Source organism: Manis pentadactyla, chromosome 9 (genome assembly GCF_030020395.1).
Source record: "Manis pentadactyla isolate mManPen7 chromosome 9, mManPen7.hap1, whole genome shotgun sequence".
Classification (NCBI taxonomy): Eukaryota; Metazoa; Chordata; class Mammalia; order Pholidota; family Manidae; genus Manis; species Manis pentadactyla.
In genome coordinates this window covers 118802747-118820571 of record NC_080027.1, presented here as the reverse complement: position 1 = coordinate 118820571, position 17825 = coordinate 118802747, and the positions used below count along the sequence as shown (strand labels likewise).

General features: G+C 44.5%; 1 long non-coding RNA gene across 2 annotated transcripts; it reads left to right on the top strand.

Annotated features, from left to right (window-relative positions):
* Window positions 1-7167: 7167 nt before the first annotated feature.
* LOC118926003 (uncharacterized) lies at window positions 7168-10208 on the top strand. 2 transcript variants are annotated; one of them, XR_005030280.2, is made up of 3 exons: window positions 7168-7249; window positions 8779-8968; window positions 9075-10208. It is a non-coding gene; the product is annotated as an uncharacterized LOC118926003 (long non-coding RNA). The 2 variants fall into 2 exon arrangements; XR_008999397.1 differs by having other exon boundaries at window positions 8695-8968.
* The last annotated feature ends 7617 nt before the right edge of the window (window positions 10209-17825 follow it).

The following is a 17825-nucleotide window of genomic DNA, read 5'->3' as shown; positions in this document are numbered from 1 at the left end:
ACTCTACTGAAGAATCAATGGAAAGAGGACAAAGCTGGAGGAATAATAAGGTAGAGTGAATAAGGTAGAGATAAGGAGGAACTTTCTGGGTCTTCAAATGATGAAACCTGGCAATAGGCCACCCTGAAGTCATCTTTGCTTGAGACACACCTTATCTGGCGAATAAGAACATCTTGTTCTTCTATGGAGGAATCAGGTCTATGTTCTCAAAAGAGGCCTCTTGGGATTCAGACGTTCCACTGTGGCTTGGACCTTGAAGTTCCCATCACCTTGTCCTCCATCCCTCCCTGCTCAGGTGGGGCATTGCTGACTCACCTGTGAGTCTGAGTTTCAGGCAGTGGGATGTACGTTTCAGCACAGCGGCTCTTATTTAACAACTGCAGAGAATCGGGGAATTCCCCTCTCCTGCTCCCAGGCAGCTCTTATTTGGTGAAGAGGGGTCTTGTTCACCACCAGGAGGCTTTAGTCTCTGCACTATCAGACATACGAGAGTAAAGCCATGTGATCCAAATCCTGCTCTCCCCTTGGCAGAGCAGAGGGCATGGCAACTGGGGTTGCTCCCCATGGCTCGGAACAGTGGAAAGCTTAGTGTACCTGCAGTCGGTAATAGCCAGCAATCTCTGAGATGGAGCTACGTGTCAGTGGAGCTGCTGAAGAGGGAACTGGGACATCAGGCTGCCCAGTTCCCGTGCTGTGCTCTCTCGGAGGAACCCAGATCCCAACCAGCCTTCTGGAATGCATTCTGGAGCCCATTGAGTCTACCCCAAATCCTTTCTTTCTGTACACTGGTTCATCTCTGGCCCCATTCAATTGTTTCAAGGTACCCAGCCTACAGATGAACCTCACACATTGCCTAAACTACAGTCTAAATTATAATGCACATTGGTCTGTCCCTTAGCCTCCATAGATTGTACCCCAGAATGAGACCCAAATCCTAGAATCCTCAAGATTTCTGCAGAGGAAGCTGAATCAAAAATAAATTCATTAATGTATCTTACTTTCCAAACTAGGCAATGAAACAAAATTCTGTTCGAGACTTTAGGAGAATTCCCCACTTAAATGTTCAGAGCTATTCAATTCTCTTTTTTTATCCTTGAACCAGGCTGAGCACTAATAAGTGTTCTGGACGAAGCAACTTCCTCTATTCCAAACTTGGCTCTATGTTGGGGGAAGGAGGAGGAAGTGGAAAAACAAGGCCCAGTAAGTCACATGGAATTAAGCTGCTCCCCCGGAACCTTTCCCTCCATTCTTGCTCCATTCAGTGCCAATCTGAGAGTCCACTTCCATCTCCCCTGGCAAAGGAAGCCTCCATTGGCCCTGCAGAAAAAAGCACCAAATAAGAAACTACAACAAATACCATGAATGTGGGGGTTCATAGTCCTGATTTCAAATATGCTGTCCTGTTGGGACAGAGCAGTGTTCTGATTTTGACTTTCATAGTCAGCCTAAAAAACCCATCCTGTGGATACAAACACTCTGAAAATGGTCAAGTGCTATGTGGATGAGAGGCATCATCACCTCTGTTATCTGCGCTTTGTTTCCTCATGTAAATCATTCTCTTCAGGCTTCAGTCAAGTCCTTGAGGGCAGCAAGGCACAGAGCAGACAGGAACTCTTGTAAGCCAGGAGCTGCTGGCACAGGGCTAGGCTCAGGGTAAGTTACATGAACCCTGGACAATGTGTTGACTTAAGAACAATGAGTTACTTATCTGGGGATGCAGGATCTCTTAGAGGCAGTGTGGTAAGAAACTGGACTTCTGTTCAATAAGACTGATTGACCAAATGTGTTTTATCTCTTCCCCTTCCAAGATGATTCCAGTACAATGACAATGAAGGGCTTTTAAGAAAAGAAGGTATCAGTCCACCAGGGTAAGAGAGGACAGAGTACAAAAAGCAGGAGAGGGGAGATAAGAAGGGATGAGAGATTTCAACAAAAATACAAGGAGATGAAATATTATCTCAATCAAAATAAGGAGCAGAGAGGGCTGATGTTTTGGTCATAAAGCTTTCAGTGCTATTTGATTTTTAAGGCAGGTATCTATAATGTTTGAGAAAAATGTTATCATTACTTTTTTTTTAAAGAAAGAAGAAAGAATTGGGACACCTGGGGGTCTGACCTTTCCTTACCACTCCGAGTTTATCGTTGTTGCTGTCTGAGCCAGAGCCTTTTATCTGAAGGAACTGAGCAAATTCCACAATTACCTTCTAGTTCTAACAATTCCTAGTTATATGGTTAAATTCTAGAGGCAGCACTGATTCCTCAGGAAAATAACCTGTGTGCTTTGGAATTAGCCAGAACTCTGTCATCAGTTTCCCTTCTCTTGGTTCCTATTTGTGTGAGCTAGCTCGACTTCGGTTTACTCGTCTCATACATGAGGATACTGCCTATTTCACAGGATTGACAAGAGGATTACATGAAATGAGTAAAAACAATAAAAGGGCTCAACAAATGTTGTTTTTCTCCACTGCTGCACCCTCCCAACTTTATGCAAGGATCTGGTAGAATTCTGGGGCAGCATGCATTTTGCTTAATAAAAACCTCTAGAATTCAGAGGTGAGTTCCTCTGTATTTATTCTTAGGGCAGGGAGGATATAAAACACCTCATTTCTGTTGATTGGGTTAGGGGCAAGGTCTAAGTGTGGGTCTCAGAGGCCTAGTGAATAATTCCTTTGAGGAGATGTGGCTAACTAAAGGGCAGACAAGGGAGGGTATAAATGAGAGGTTCTGTGACCAAGTCACAGCCTCTCCACCCCTACATTGTGGGAACTTTCTCATAACATTGTCCACACACCCAGCTTCAACCTAGGTTAGCCTCCTAGCCAATAACTTGTGGTTCTGCAGAAATGCTAAAGATGATATCCACAGGGATTTTTTTTTTTTGGTATCATCAATCAACAGTTACATAAGGAACATTATGTTTACTAGATTCCCCCCATCACCAAGTTCCCCCACATACCCCATTGCAGTCACTGTCCATCAGCATATAATATGTTGTAGAATCACTACCAGTCCTCTCCATGCTGTACAGCCCTCCCTGTGCCCCCCCCACATTATACATGCTAATCGTAATGCCCCCTTTCTTTCCCCCCCTTATCCCTCCCTTCCCACCCATCCTCCCCAGTCCCTTTCCTAGTAACTCTGAGTCCATTCTTGGGTTCTGTGAGTCTGCTGCTGTTTTGCTCCTTCAGTTTTTCTTTGTTCTTATATTCCACATATGAGTGAAATCATTTGATATCCACAGGGATTTTGACTCCGTAGGGTGGCTCTAGTCTTACACACTAATTTCCACCCTGTGGTGTCCCCTCTCCACTAATATCTTGAGTTATACAGCATTCAAAAAGGTCATTTGATCTGGTCCCTGCCCCTAGACACCTTCAGTCCAGCACCACCTCAGTTCCCACATGCTGAACTCCAATTTGTCTGAGCTGAGGTCTAAAAGGTGGCTAAACGCCATGGAGGGTTAGCCCAATCAAGGAAGGAAAGGAAGATATACATAGAAATGTAGAAGTTCTGTGTTGATTTCATGTAACCCCTGGCCAGGGGAACCCTGGAGTTAAGATCAAAAAAGGTTCAGGTCTTTAATAGCGATACCCAGACCCAAACCCAAGGTCCCTCCTGGGACCATGCTTGAGACACTAGCTTCATTCCTTCAACATCACTCAGTAAATATCCATTGAAAGCCTCCAATATGCAGACAAGATCCCTGCCCTTGTGGAACTTACTGCCTCTATTCCAACCCAAGTCCTCTGTTTAAACTTTCATTTACATGTCCTTCTGCTATTGTGACCACCTCCTCTCCTGCAGCCTCCAGCCCTTCTCTATCTTACAGCCCTCTGTGAGCTCTGATTTAGTCACACTCTTGCTCAAAAACATTCTGTGATTTCCCAGTGTTTACTGAATCACGGAACATTATTCACTCATCCAACAAACGTTTTTTGTGTATCTCCTGTGAGCCAGGCTCTGTTCTAGGTGTTGGGGATACAGCAGTAAGCAAGACAGATAAAAACTTCTGCTCTTATGCTGTTTATATTCTAGTAGGGGGGACAGACAATAACCAAGATAAATAAGTAAAATAAGGAAAGCCCGTTAGTTGGTTAAGTTCTAAGAAGAACAATAAGGCTTCAGAGATTAGGAAGAGGACAGAAGTAAACCTTTCGGTAAACTAAACAGAGAGAAGACCACACTCAAGTAGATATCTAAGAAAGTGATGGAGGCAGCCTTGTGGACAGCGGAGGAAAGAAGATTCCAGGAAGAGGGGTTGGCAAGTGAAAAGGCCCTGAGGCCAGAGCTTTCTTGCCTGTTAAAGGCTGAACAGGGAGATCAGAATGAGGCCCAGCGGCTGAGGAGTGAGGGAAACCCATTGGGTATGAGCTTCTGAGAGATGTGGTGGCTTTAGCTTTTACTCTGAGAGACTAGAGAGCCACCAGGAACTCTTTGACAGATGAGTGACGTGGAGTGACTAGTTTTGCAGGATCACTCTTGCTGCTGCGTTTAAGAGAGAAGGGAGAAGAGGAAAAAGCAGGGAGACCAGCTGGAAGGCCCCTTTCTGGCCCAAGCCTACTTTTTCAGCCGTGTTTCTTTCCATTCCACTGTCACAGCCCCAGGAGGCTCTCCTTCCCTGAACACACTTTGCAGCTGCTGACTTAACCGTCCATCATGAAGTTGCCCCCACTTGGAATATTAATAATAATAACTGGAATACTAGCTGCCATTTATTAAGCATCAATAACTCCAAAGGTTTTCTTTAGTATTATCTAATTTCACTTGTAGACATTATTCCATTTCATGTTTATATTTTGTCCCCATTCATTGGGAAACCTGAAGCTTTTTACAAATTGTCACGAACTGAAAGCTCCCTGGGCCCAGCCATAAGATGTAGAACAGTTGATGCCCTTTGGTCTCAGATGGGCCATGTGCATCTTTGAGGGTTTCCAGACCATGTGACCCCCACAGCAGGTCTGCACAAACGGGGGCAGGATGTTTAAGGTGACCCTTAGAGGTTAATATCAATTTTCTGGTTAGAAAAATGCAAGCAAAAGACAGCTCAGGCAAAGAGAATAGCTTTGCAAAGGTCCAGAGGTACCACATAGGATGGTCAGGACACTGCAATTTGCTAGAGTGTAGTATTTGCAGGGATGAATTTGGCAGAAAACAGATCTGGAAGGCATTGAATGTCATATCAAATAGCCAGACTTCCTCTTCTTTACAGTGAGATAGCATTGAAAGGTTTTAAGTAAACCAACAAATAAACAAGTTACTGTTTAAGGTTGAGCAGGTAGGAGTGCCTGGGAAGGCTGAGGACTGTGGCGACCTGACAGCATATGTTTTTAAAAGCAGCAGCCACTGAGTTCTGGCTGGTGGTTGCCACACAGAAAGACAGGCCCAGTTTTGCTCCTGGGAAATCTAGGTTTTTAAGTAAAACCCTCCAACTTTTTACATGTTTGCAACAAAAATTTTTAAATTTTTAGTTACATGAGCCATATGAAACACCCCACAGGAGCTGCCACTTGGGGAATTCTGCCCTGGAGGGCAAATAAGCTCCAGAAGGAGAGGGACTCTGTATTGTTTCCACTGTGTTCTCAGCACTTGGCACAGGGCCTGGCACACAGTAGGTTTTCAGCACACATTTGTTCAATACATGTGTATGGGTTAATTATTAGCATTCCTATTTCACACCTGAGAAAACTGAGGCTCATAAAGGATCACATGGGAAGTGGCCCTACTCAAGTTCAAGTCCAAATTTACGAACTTTGGAATAGACAAAATGACAAGAGAGATGAAGCAAGAGTAGATACAGCTCTGCATCAGACCCTGGGGCTGTGCCCATGTTAACAGTGTCTGGTGTTCAGGCTCCACCTGGTTTTAAACCCCTGGGAAACTTCTGATCCCACTCTCTGGGATTATTTTTCCCCTCTTACTTTGTTCAGACCTCCGACTCAGAAATGAGGTGGCCCACACACCACCTGTCCCTCCGCAGCACAATGACATCTGTATAATGATGAGCTGCTAGCGGTAGCAGTTTCTCCTGGGCCTTTCAAATCCAAAGAAGGACCCACCAGGCCTTCACTGGCTGGGCACCTGGCAGACGAAATCCCTGGGTAGCCAGGTGGCGTCAAAGCATTATTGGCTTTAGTTCACTATTTACAAAACATGAGCAGCAGACCTAGGCATGGCTGCTGCATAGATAGAAATGCAAGGAGGTGGGAAAATAGCAGAGCCAGTGAAGGGTGATTTGGGGAAATAAAATACCAATGTTTGAGGCTTCTAAAATATGAGTCAGCATTTCTACTAAGATTTACTCGGTTAACATAAAATCAATCCTTCTTTCCTTCCTCCCTCTCTGTAATCAGATAGTAGGTTAGTCAGTCCATAAACATTTATTGTTCAGTGTTCAACATACTTCTATAACTGGCAACTAATGATTTGAATGATGCCCTTGCACTGAGGGTGTCACACTATGTTCATATACTTTTAATTTATTAAGAAAGGATAAGGAGGGAAAGAAACACAACATGTTCTACTAACTATTGCAATTCACTGGGGAAAGCCGTTCCCCAGTACAGTTTTGAGAGTAGTTTACTGATGTTAGCTTTTCTGGAATCTTTCTAGAAACTTGCACTTTGAAGAAATCATTGTGGCTCAGTGCCCTGCCTCATGGGATCCCCAGCACAGCGCTGCTGGCCAGCCAGCCACTTTGGCTTTACTTTTAGATCCATTAAGGGATTTTTCTTTTGTTTGATTTTTCAGTCTTATCCAAGGTTACTCAGCTAGTGAACGTGAGTAGGAAGCTACCCGGCCCCACCTGTCTGATGCGGTGCCCTTTCCATTAGGTCATGAAGGGAAGCCCATGCTTTGGAATGTTAATCTTGCCCACAGGCCTGAAGTAATGTCCCAAGATGTGAATGCTGCAGTGACCATCTGTCTGTCCTGGAGGCGTGAAGAAGGCACCATGCTCTGTCCTTGACCCTGACTGACTGAGCCCAGGGCCTGGCTCTGGAAGTTTAGGGGGCCTGGGAACCTCTCTAAGTTCATCAATGTCTGGAGGCCCCGAGAGTTTCGCTCTGGTGCAGATCAGGCATCACCACCTCCCAGTTACTATTCTGAGCTGCGGCAAGTGCGAGCTTGTCTCCCCTTCCCACCCTGCCCAGGAAACCAGCAGCATTTCTAGTTCAGGCCCAGACCCGTCCCGGCGGCCTGGATTCCACTGCCTAGGCAGGAAGCTCATCTCAGCCCAGTGACCGTCTCTCTGGTCTGTGTCACAGAGGAATTTGTATTCCTGCAGATCGGGGCAGTGGGGGTGGGTAGCTGCACGTTTCTCCCTCCGGCTACAGAGTGGTGGGGTGGGGATCAGGGTGCAGAGAAGGAAGGACGGCAGGGGAGAGGCGAAGCTTTAGGCATTCCATTCCTGAGCTGTTTTTCCCCAAATCCAAAGCAAATAAAGGAGTTGGGAAGGCTGGACTGTCTGCCCAGAGGCCCAGCCCTGAGTTCTGGCCCCCAGAGAGCTGAAAAGAGCACTTTCTGGCATTCCCACATGAGGGTGGGAAAGAGGCTGTGTCTGGGCAAGTCTGGAAAGTGCCTGTTCCCTGTGGCCCTGGGGGAACACGCCCCAACTTACTGACCTGTCAGGGAAGCATTTATGGGATAGGAAGCCCAGCCTTTGTGTATGAGCTGCATGTGTGTGTAAGTGTGTGTGTGTGTGTGTGTGTGTGTGTAAGCAAAGAATTGCTTATTGCATTCATGTGTTTATTGTTTATCTGAAATTCAGATTTCACTGGGTGTCCTCTATGTATCTGGCAACCCCAATACATGGGGTCAGGGAGAACTGGCTGGAGGCTCACACTCCAGCCCCCTGCCTCTCAATTTCAGTGGAGTGCAAGCCAGTTTCTGGATTCATATTCCTGCCTTGACCTGCTCCCCACCCTGAAGCGAGACCACACCGTGGGCTGTGGGATGCCACAGCCCACGCGGCTTGGGTCTCCCCGCCTTCAGTTCTCAAACTCCAGGCTTTCATGTCAAGCCTTAATGCTCCATCTTGGAGCCCCTTTGAAGATGAAAAGCTCTTCTGAGAAGTGAAGTGCTCTGTTGTTGTAATTAACGTAATTAAGAGCAATTTTTCTCATAGCCCTGTAGAAAACCAGGGGACTCTGCTTCTTGTAAGAAGTACCCACCTCACTCCCCCAGGAGATAACCAGCCTCTTCTAATCCAACACCAGGCAGATGTCCCAGCTGAGGATCAGATTCCTATAGTAAAAGAAATTCAGTCCTTTTAGTTAAAGGCTCAAGTACAGGGACAACTTTGAAGAATGATTGTTCTGCAAGTAACATACTCTACTTAGGAAATAAACCTTAACTATTTTTTACAAGAGATAAGACTAGTGTTTTCTTCATTTTTAAATCTGAAATACATGACTCTCTGACTTTCTTTTAATGATTTTTGGAGGTCTTTTGTTTTCTGAAGAGCAAACACTAATTTCAGGGTGTATTTCTGTGTGGTTGAATAACTTTCCTCCTCAGATCCCAGCTGATAATGCTCAACCCTTACCTGTGTTGATCTCGTCTGCCTTCCCACTAGGACCTGTCTTGTCCCCAGTACTTTGACCATTATCTACCCCAGCCATGACGGGACTGAAGAATAATAGTTACTTTAGGATTGGAGGCCACAATAAAAAAAAACCCTGTTTTTTACCTCTGTAGATGGTTCTTCACCATGATAAGGCACCCCGCTCTCCAGCCACAGTAGCCACCCTCAACTGGGACATGTCTGTGTCTACTTTCCAGGAGTGAAAACACCCGGTAAAGGGTAAATCCTGAAGCTACCGTTTCAACTCCAGCTCAGGACCAGACAGAAGGGCTGCCAGCTGCTGCCATCTCTCTTCTCAACCCAAGTGTCCTGACCACTAGGAACAACCTCTTCCTTGTTTCTGAGAATCAGGCTGGTGTCATGCAGAATGGTCAAGCAGGAGGACAGGTAAGCATTTCCCTGTGAAGGGAGCTGGTCACGCAATGCTAACTACGGCAGTGACAGGTCATGCCCAGAGGCCCTGTACAGAGTCTGTTGTCTTAATTGCTCCTAGGAGTGCATGCTTCTCTTTACCCCAAGGAGGTGATCAACTCTTCCACAGGAAGAGCTACAGTGTTTCACCCCCTAAAGGTCTAGCACAGAGGAGATGCTCAACATTACTCATCGGGCTGTGCCAATTTAACCTGTTTGCAATGCACCAAACTGTCTGTCTCCCTCTGGATTCCCAGGGCGCTCAGCGGACAGTGTAGGGGTTCCTGGCATACCTACACTGTGATTTCTATCTGGCCTGTTGTGTGACTCAGGAGTTACAGAAATATCCTACGTGGTGACTGTTGGCAGTGCAAGGCCTCTGCCCCAACGTTAGACTGTAGGCTCTGATGATGCAAATTAGCAACAGGTTATAAAATCTCCATCACCCCAAATTTGTCTTTAATATCTCTTTATTTGCCCCACCTTAGATTTTCCTCAGCAATCACAAGAAAGAAGAGAGTTGCACCTCAGAAGAGTGCGCCTCAGGGCCGGTCCTTACAGTGCGCGCCTCTCCCCATAATACACTCACACACAACACACACGCTCACCGGGTGCGGCAGGGCCAACCCCTGCCCGTCCTTCCTGTGTCATTCAATTTAATCAAATAGGAACTTGCACTTAGACAGCAAATAATGCTCAACAACAATAACGGCCCATACTGAGCATTATTGGCCTAGTTTCTTTGAGTTTCAAAGTTACCAGAACAAGTCAGATGAAACAGGGGGGGCTTGACACAGGCTCAGTGACAGCCGGTTGTGATGAGGCCATTGACGTGACTTTCACTGCAGGGTAGAGGAGAACCTGGGCTGGCGGCCTAGGGCCTGGAGCCCATCACTCCCAAATTCCTGGCTCTGGGAACAGCATGAGATGGATGCTGGAGCCTCCTTCCAGCCTATCCAGCTTGACACCATGGGGGTGCCTGGGGAAATGGCATGTACTTGCCAACTGAAGAACTGACCCTAAAGAGCTATATCACTGGGAGCCGGTTCTGGCGTGGCACACCTGAGGCTGAGTAAAATTGGGGAGAATCAGGGGAAGGGAGGGAAGCGCAGGGGAGAATGTCTGCTATTACTCCCGTGGAGCAGAGCCAGGCTTCAGCCATGATGAGTGTAACCAGCACTGAGCCTGTAGAATGGGTGGGCATCTCTGAGAGACTTGGCCATGAAAGGAAAGGAGCGACACACAGCAGCAATTCACCGGAGAATTCCGCTTTATTAGGGAAAGGTGCTGGGTTATATAGGAAGGGGCATGGGGTGACTGTGGTGTCACTTCTACGGGGCTGGTGGCTATTGGCTAGGTGCTGGGATTAGGGGGGCGAGGGGTGATTGGGCTTCAGGTGGCGCCGGCGGGAACCGAGGACCCAGAAAAGAAGCAGGAAGTTCGCCATCTTATGGGTGGGAGCCCTTCAGGCCAAACCAGGAGAAGACAGGACTGCCTGCTCACCAACACGTGTAGAAGCTTGGCGTCTCAGCCCACTTGGGCTGCTATAACAGAGAGCGTACCATAAAGTGGGTGGCTTATGAACAACAGGAATTTATTTCTTAGAGTTCTAGAAGCAGGGAAATCCAAGATGAAGGTGCTGACAGATCCTTCTGACAGAGTTTGGTGGGAATTCACCTCCTCTCTGCTTAGAAGGCTGTCTTTTTTCTCTGTCCTCAGGGGGTGGAAGGGGTCACGGAGCTCTTTGTACTCCTTTTCACAAGGGCACTGATTTATTTCATGAGGGCTCCACCCTCATGGCCTAATCACCTCCCAGAGGTCCCACCTCCTGATACCATCACATGGGAGGTTAGAATTTCAACACGTGAATTCTGGGGATACACAAACACTCATTGCATGGCACTCGGCATTACTGGGATTCCTATAGTTAAAGAAATTCAGTCCTTTTAGTTAAAGGCTCAAGTACAGGGACAACTTTGAAGAATGATTGTTCTTCAAGTAATATACTCTACTTAGGAAATAAACCTTAAATATTTTTTGCAAGAGATAAGACTAGTGTTTTCTTCATTTTTAAATCAGAAATACACGACTCTCTGACTTTCTTTTAATGATTTTTGGAGGCCTTTTGTTTTCTGAAGAGCAAACACTAATTCCAAGGTATATTGCTGTGTAGTTGAAAAACTGTCCTCCTTAGATCCCAGCTGATAATGCTCAACCCTTACCCGTGTTGATCCCCAGTACATTGACCATCATCCACCCCAGCCATGACGGGACTGAAGAATAATAGTTACTTTAGGATTGAAGGACACAATAATCCAAACATTCACCTGCTCCAACCCCCCTAGTGTGTCTTCAGGCAGAGCTGGAGGGAGCTATAAATTTGCAGAATAATGGTAGTACTTCATGTGCTCAACACAGAGTTACAAACAGCTTTGCATTCTGTCCTTCTGGGATTTTCAGTGCAAGAATTCATAATAAACTCATGAAAGGACAATTTTTCATGACAAAATTTATTTCTCAGGTGTTTAGTTCTAACCAAAATGAATGCATAGAGAAGAAAGCAAAGAAAAATTAAGAGCACAAGAAAATGCTAGAAAATCTTGTTCATGAGAACTGGGTGGTTGTTAAAGATGAGACAGGCTGATGTTATTGAAGCTTCATTATTTGAAGAAGGAAAACTTTCCCTCCAACTGGAAGGTAAATCATTGCCCAAGGAAAAAGATTAAAATCATTGAAGCCTACCCCGTCAGATGTAACGGGCTCAGTAGTTAAGCCTACTACATGAGGGCTACACTGGGAGTGATTTGGCAACAGTCAAAAGTGAGAGGATATCTCAGAGGTTGCTGTTGATTTGGACTGTTCTAGACAATTCTAGACTCAATTTCATCCAAGATGGTAGTCCTTAACTTTTTTAAAAAGTAGGACCACCATCTATCTGTACCCCAAGAATTTTTTTCCCACTTCTTTTCTCCAAAAGAAAAGAACTCTCATAAATTGTCACATGATTGGCATTGCTCAAAAAGAGTCCTGTTTTTCTTGAGCAAGATGGCATGTAAACAGCAAATGAGAAAAAAATGCATCACATTCAAGTCAGGCCATCACAGGCTGGATTAATCACTCCTCCTGTTCTCAGTGGGTGGCTCATACTTTCATTAAAGAATTTGTCATATTGTGATGTCATGGAGAATCATTGGCTTCTAGGACTTCTCCCTCCTTCTGAACTGTGAGCTCGCTGTGGTCAGGGCCTCTGTGTTATTCTTTGGCAAAAATTCCCTTGACGTTCAATATATGCTCAGGGTGTGTGGTGTGCAATCAATGATTACTCCACAAACAAACACCCTCCAACTCCTATATTGGATCCAACGGAGTATAAGAAGTGTAAACTCATTTAATACTTAACCTGTGACTGAATCCAGATCCGAAGTCCAGTGCCCCCAGTCTTAGCCCCTGGGTAAACCTGCCATCCTGAGAAGGATCAGTTAGTAAACAGAAGGCAATATCAGCTTAACTGCTCCCCCAGTGGCTGCTTCTTCTCAATCCCCTTGCTGGTTCTTCCTCATTCCCCCCAGCCTCTTAAAATTGCAGAGCCCCAGGGCTCAGTTCCCAGGCCTCTTCTCTTTATTTACACTAGGTGATGTCATTCAATCTCACTCGCGTGCTGACCACTCCCAGATGTGCATGGCCTCCCGGAATCCTGGATCCCTCCCCTGAACACCAGATGTGCAGGTGTATCTGACTGCCTCTTGCAACTGTTCATTTGGATATCAAATAAAAGTCTCAAGCACGTGTGACTCAAATGATTTTGACATTTGTTGGGCAGATGGATGCAGGGTCTCTGAAGCCACAAGGACAAAGGGAGAACAGAAGTTAACAGCTGTAGGGAGCAAGACCCTTAGGTTGGCCCATGTGATCCCCTCCTGTTGTAACCATGCCCCTTACAGGCACTAATGGATGGTGTGAGTTCCATAAACTGAATTCACTACACTCTCTACTTAGGTTGATTCTATCAGGAGACACTTGAGATACTAGTTTCAAGAAATGTTGAAAAGTGGGAGAGAGCGTTTTGTAAAAATATGAAAAATGATTCCAAAGTCTTGGTGGGCAGCATCAATAGCAAAGTAGCTCAGGGGAGGCATCAGAAAGGAAAATTTAATGGCCTTGTCACCCATACCACACATCACTGTGATTTCTCTAAAATCCAAATCTGACCACAAAACCCCGTTTGAAATCCTTTGGTGGTTCCTCACCTCCTATGGGACTGGGCCTAAACTCCCCAGCAAGGCATAGAAGGCCTTTCGTGGACGGATGCCTCACCCACCTGCCTCCCCAACCTCTCCTCTCCCACCGGCCCACCTCAGCCACACAGTTCACTTGCCAGTTCTCTAAACACATCTTTACACCTTTGCACATGCTATTCTCTCTCCCTGGAATGTTCTTTCCCTACTTGTTCACTCAGGAAACCCTGATTCTGTACATCCTCTCAGCACAGCTCCCCATGACACCACCACCACCCCACCCCACCGAGCCCCCTGGCCACAGCAGATTGAGTTTCTTCATCCTCTGGTGTCCTAGTTCCCTTTGTACATCCTAATGAGCTTTTAGCTCATGACAATGTAATTATTGGTTAATTGCTTTGTCTTCCCAACTAGACTATGAGATCTTAAAGGGAAAAGTCTTGAGGTTGGAGCTTTTTAAATCCCTGATGCCGAGTGGCATTCCTGGACGACAGTAAATATTTAGTAAATGTTTGATAAACGAATATATGCACGCTGAGCCTTGCCAGAAAATATGAAAAACAGAGTGTGATTATACTAATATTCCTCTAGAGGGTGGGATGTAAGACTTATTGCCTCTACCATGGTATTTCAGGCTCATTCACAATCAGATTAATATAATCTCATAAAATATCTCAGTTTCAGGGTAGACCTGATGTAAATCAATCTCAAGTATACCTGAGGAAATTATTAAAGGTCATATATACCAAGATCTGGGTTTGACAATGGGCATGTTTATGGTTTCGGATGATTAGAAATGGTAGGAACTATATATAGTAATACTTTACACGTCTATGTTATATAGAGTGTATTTAAGCACATCACAGAGTTTTTCTTTTCTCAGACAGAACCTCATTTTCTAAAATATGCTCCACCTAGAAAGCTTATTGCTCCATACACAGTAAATGCTGTGGAATCCGATGACTACACAGCTTTCCAACTTCCTGTTGTCCCATATTCCTCATATCCTGTGTTGAACACACACACACACACACACACACACACACACAAGCTGTTCATGAACTCAGCTGAAACAACTCACACAGCATGAGATCCAGAATCCAGATCAATTTTGAGTTCCATACTAATGTTCATTGAATGTGACCAATTGACAAATGATGCTCAACAGCCACAGATGCCCACCCCACCCCCTCCCCTGACTCCAAAACACAGGTCCTCATTGTTTTCTTCACATCCAGCATTTACCAGGTCAGCATTTGTCACAGTGTATTGAAGTCACCTGCATCCTTATCCATCCCTAGACAAGAATGTGAACTCCTTGAAGAGGCTGGCAAGGATTTTAGTTTTTCTGTCAGCCTCAGCTGCTAGCATAGCACCTGGCACCCAGTGTTTGGTAAATTTTTTTTTGAATGAATAAATAAGCTCATTTCATTACAAGGGAATTGAGAGAGTAATTTCCACCAGCACTTTCAGGGAAAGGCTGAGTTGTCTGACACGTGTAGATGCATGTGGTGGAAGAGCTGGTCTTATGTGTTGGAAACTGATTTAAGGCCTCTAGGAGGAGACAGATGTGTGGGTGTGCACACACACCTTCTCCAGAATCTTCCCAAATTAGTAGCTGAGGTGTTTGAACTTTCATCATTAGAGTGTCATACCTTTGGATTACGTATGTTCCCCCATCAACATAATCTTGAACCCATGTGCCCTTACTATCACATTAGCTATCACGTAAGTTTCAAAACTCAATCCCCAGTATCCAATCGTATTCTCAAATTGTGTTCCTCATGCCTCTGCTGAGAATCTCAGATAGATCCATGATTCCTTTCTGCAGTATGCATAGAAAGAAATCTTATTATTTTTTAAAATATGTAACTGTATATCAAATAAGCTCTTTCAAACCATATACACAGTAATATTTGCAAGGGATTAAAATATATCAGTTTGTATAACTATATGACTTCATAATACTGCTAAACATAAAAACAAAACAGATTAGTCACCATTAGAATATCTAGTGAATTGACTCCTTGTGTTGAAAATTAGTAAACTGAAGGGTCAGAATCAAGCATTTGTTTTGCCTTTCCTCTATAACCGTACCACTGAGTAACCGAAATTTAGATAAGGGAGAAATTTATCTTCATAGAAATAGTCCAGCGAGTAAGTGAAGAAGAAATGATAGACTATCACCCCTATGACAGAATTAAAATGCAACTTCTAATGAATTAATGAATTTAGACATTGAGCACCAACGGAAGGCCACTGGACATAACGAGCCTCCTATGGAAGTATACAATACTAATGAAGTCTGATCACAGTTCTAGACCCAACATCCTATTCATAAGAAATACAGAGAACAGCAGAACACACTTAGTAATAAAGTGTGAAGAAAAAGAAGATGACACTTAATGACATAATCAGAAATTTGAACTACTGGACATATAATATTAAATAATTATTAGCACTTTTTAGGTGGAATAATGCCATTGTTTCTATGTTTAAAAAAAGAGCCCTTGTCTTTTAGAAATGCATACTAAAATATTGAGAGGTGAAATAATAAGATGTCTGAGATTTGCTTCAGAAATAATGCAGAGGGAGTCAGGGGCAGTGGGTGGGTGTATATATGACACAAGATGGCTTGAAGCTGAACAGTGAGTACATGGGAGTGCATTATACGTGCTTGTCAGCTTTTGTATATACTTTAATTTTCCAAAGAAAAAATACTTTCAATAACAAATTCAGTCAGTAACAACTTCCTGAATATTCTAGTATTGTTGTTTCCCTCTCCCACCCGTTGAAATCATTATCCTAGGGAGTCTCCTGGGAATTATTAATACCAGGGAAAAGTAATACTAATGCATTGACTTGTCTTTGCAAACTAATATCAAAGATTATTTCCTGGACTACCTTTACCCTGAAAATACTGAGTGCTGAAGGGTAAAGGTAAATGCAAACCGTGGAGGAGGGGAAAGAAAGACTGGACTGTGGGAAGAAGAAAGGGAAGAACAAATTTGGCCTTCATGACAGTTTTTTGCCGGGCATTCACTTAGTTGGCGCATATTATCTTCTTTGTGTGGGTTTTACTAAGAGAACTTCCACTGGAGGCCTGAAAATAATGTTTGAATTCCAGACTTTCAGGTTCATACTTCACAAAGGGTCCCCCTTTATGTTGTCAAAGGCTAAGGTAAGTATTCTCAGGAGAGGAGGGATTCCTTTTTCCATTGCTCACTGAGCCAATAGTGATTAGGTAGGGCTAGGGTTTTGCGTGAACCTGGGAACAATCTGGACCTGTCCTCAGGACTGCAAGGACGTGGAAACCAGGAGTAAAGAGTCAAGGGCGCAGAGTATGACTTTTTATAGAATGGTTCTGGAAGAACTCCAAGAAACAGTTTGTGTCTGGGGAGGGAAGCTGGGCACTTGGGATAGGATGGGAGGAAGAAAATAGTATGACTTCATCGTTAGAGCCAGTGTATACTGTGGTTAGTGCCTTAAAACATATGATGACATTTTGCAAACAGCCTTTTGTTAACATAAGTGACTGTACCCTTTATCCCGAAATTAGACAGAAGACAGATGTCTGTTTGTTTATGGTTCCTTGGCTGGCCAGCTGCTGGCACCACCCACTGTTTGCATATTTTCTTGATCCGCCTTCCCCTGCCCTCCTTACCCAGAATCTAGCTCGGAGTAGTAGGTGGCCACTAAAACAAACAAAAATAGGATTTTAGCAGTTCTAGACCAACGTCTGCAGGTGTGACACAGTAAAGCTCAAATTTTCCCACAGAAGCACCCCTAATAGCAGAGCCATTTTTTTGATGGCTTGTTTTATCTTAACTATTCAGGGCAATTCTGCAGCCTATGACTTAGCCCTTTGTTTTTATAGAACATGGTATTGTAAGTCATTAGGAAAAAAGTGTCCCTTTGTTTATCCCATGTTCTCAAGTAGTCCTGTGCACCCGTGCATGGCCCTGGAATACTGAGTCCAGTTTTGTTTGGGGCTTGTTCATCTTTGTTGAGGTTATTTTTTAAATACATTAAAATTCACCTATTTCAAATGTACAGGTTGACTGATTTTGGTAATTGTATACCAGGTATAACCACCACCACCACAAGACATAAAACAGTTATTCCACCTTAAAAAGCTTTTCCAGCCCCCTCTATCCAAGTTCAGTTTTGGAACACTTGACTGAATTCTACAACTTTCTCTAGTATCAACTCTCTGGATGATTTTAGGAAAGTCACTTTACCTCTCAGGATGTATGTTTGTTCTTGTAACACGAAGAATGCCTCGAGGAACAGGTTTGTTTCTGGGGGCTCTTCCAATACTTTCAGAAAACAGGGTTGGGTGAGGACTGGAATCAGCTTTGCTGTCTCCAATCTTGACACGGCACATGCATGTGGCAGATCCTAATGGATAAAAGCCTGTGGTCGCATCACATGACAGGTTTCCACCTCCTCTCTTGCCAGAGTGCCACGTTTTCTGAGCATTAGTTTCCTCATCTGCAATATCAGGCTCATTAATAAGACCTATTTCTGTACTGTTGTGAGGATGAAGTGAGACGTGCCCGCACCCTTCAGTGCGGATCGGTATTTTTGTTATGGTT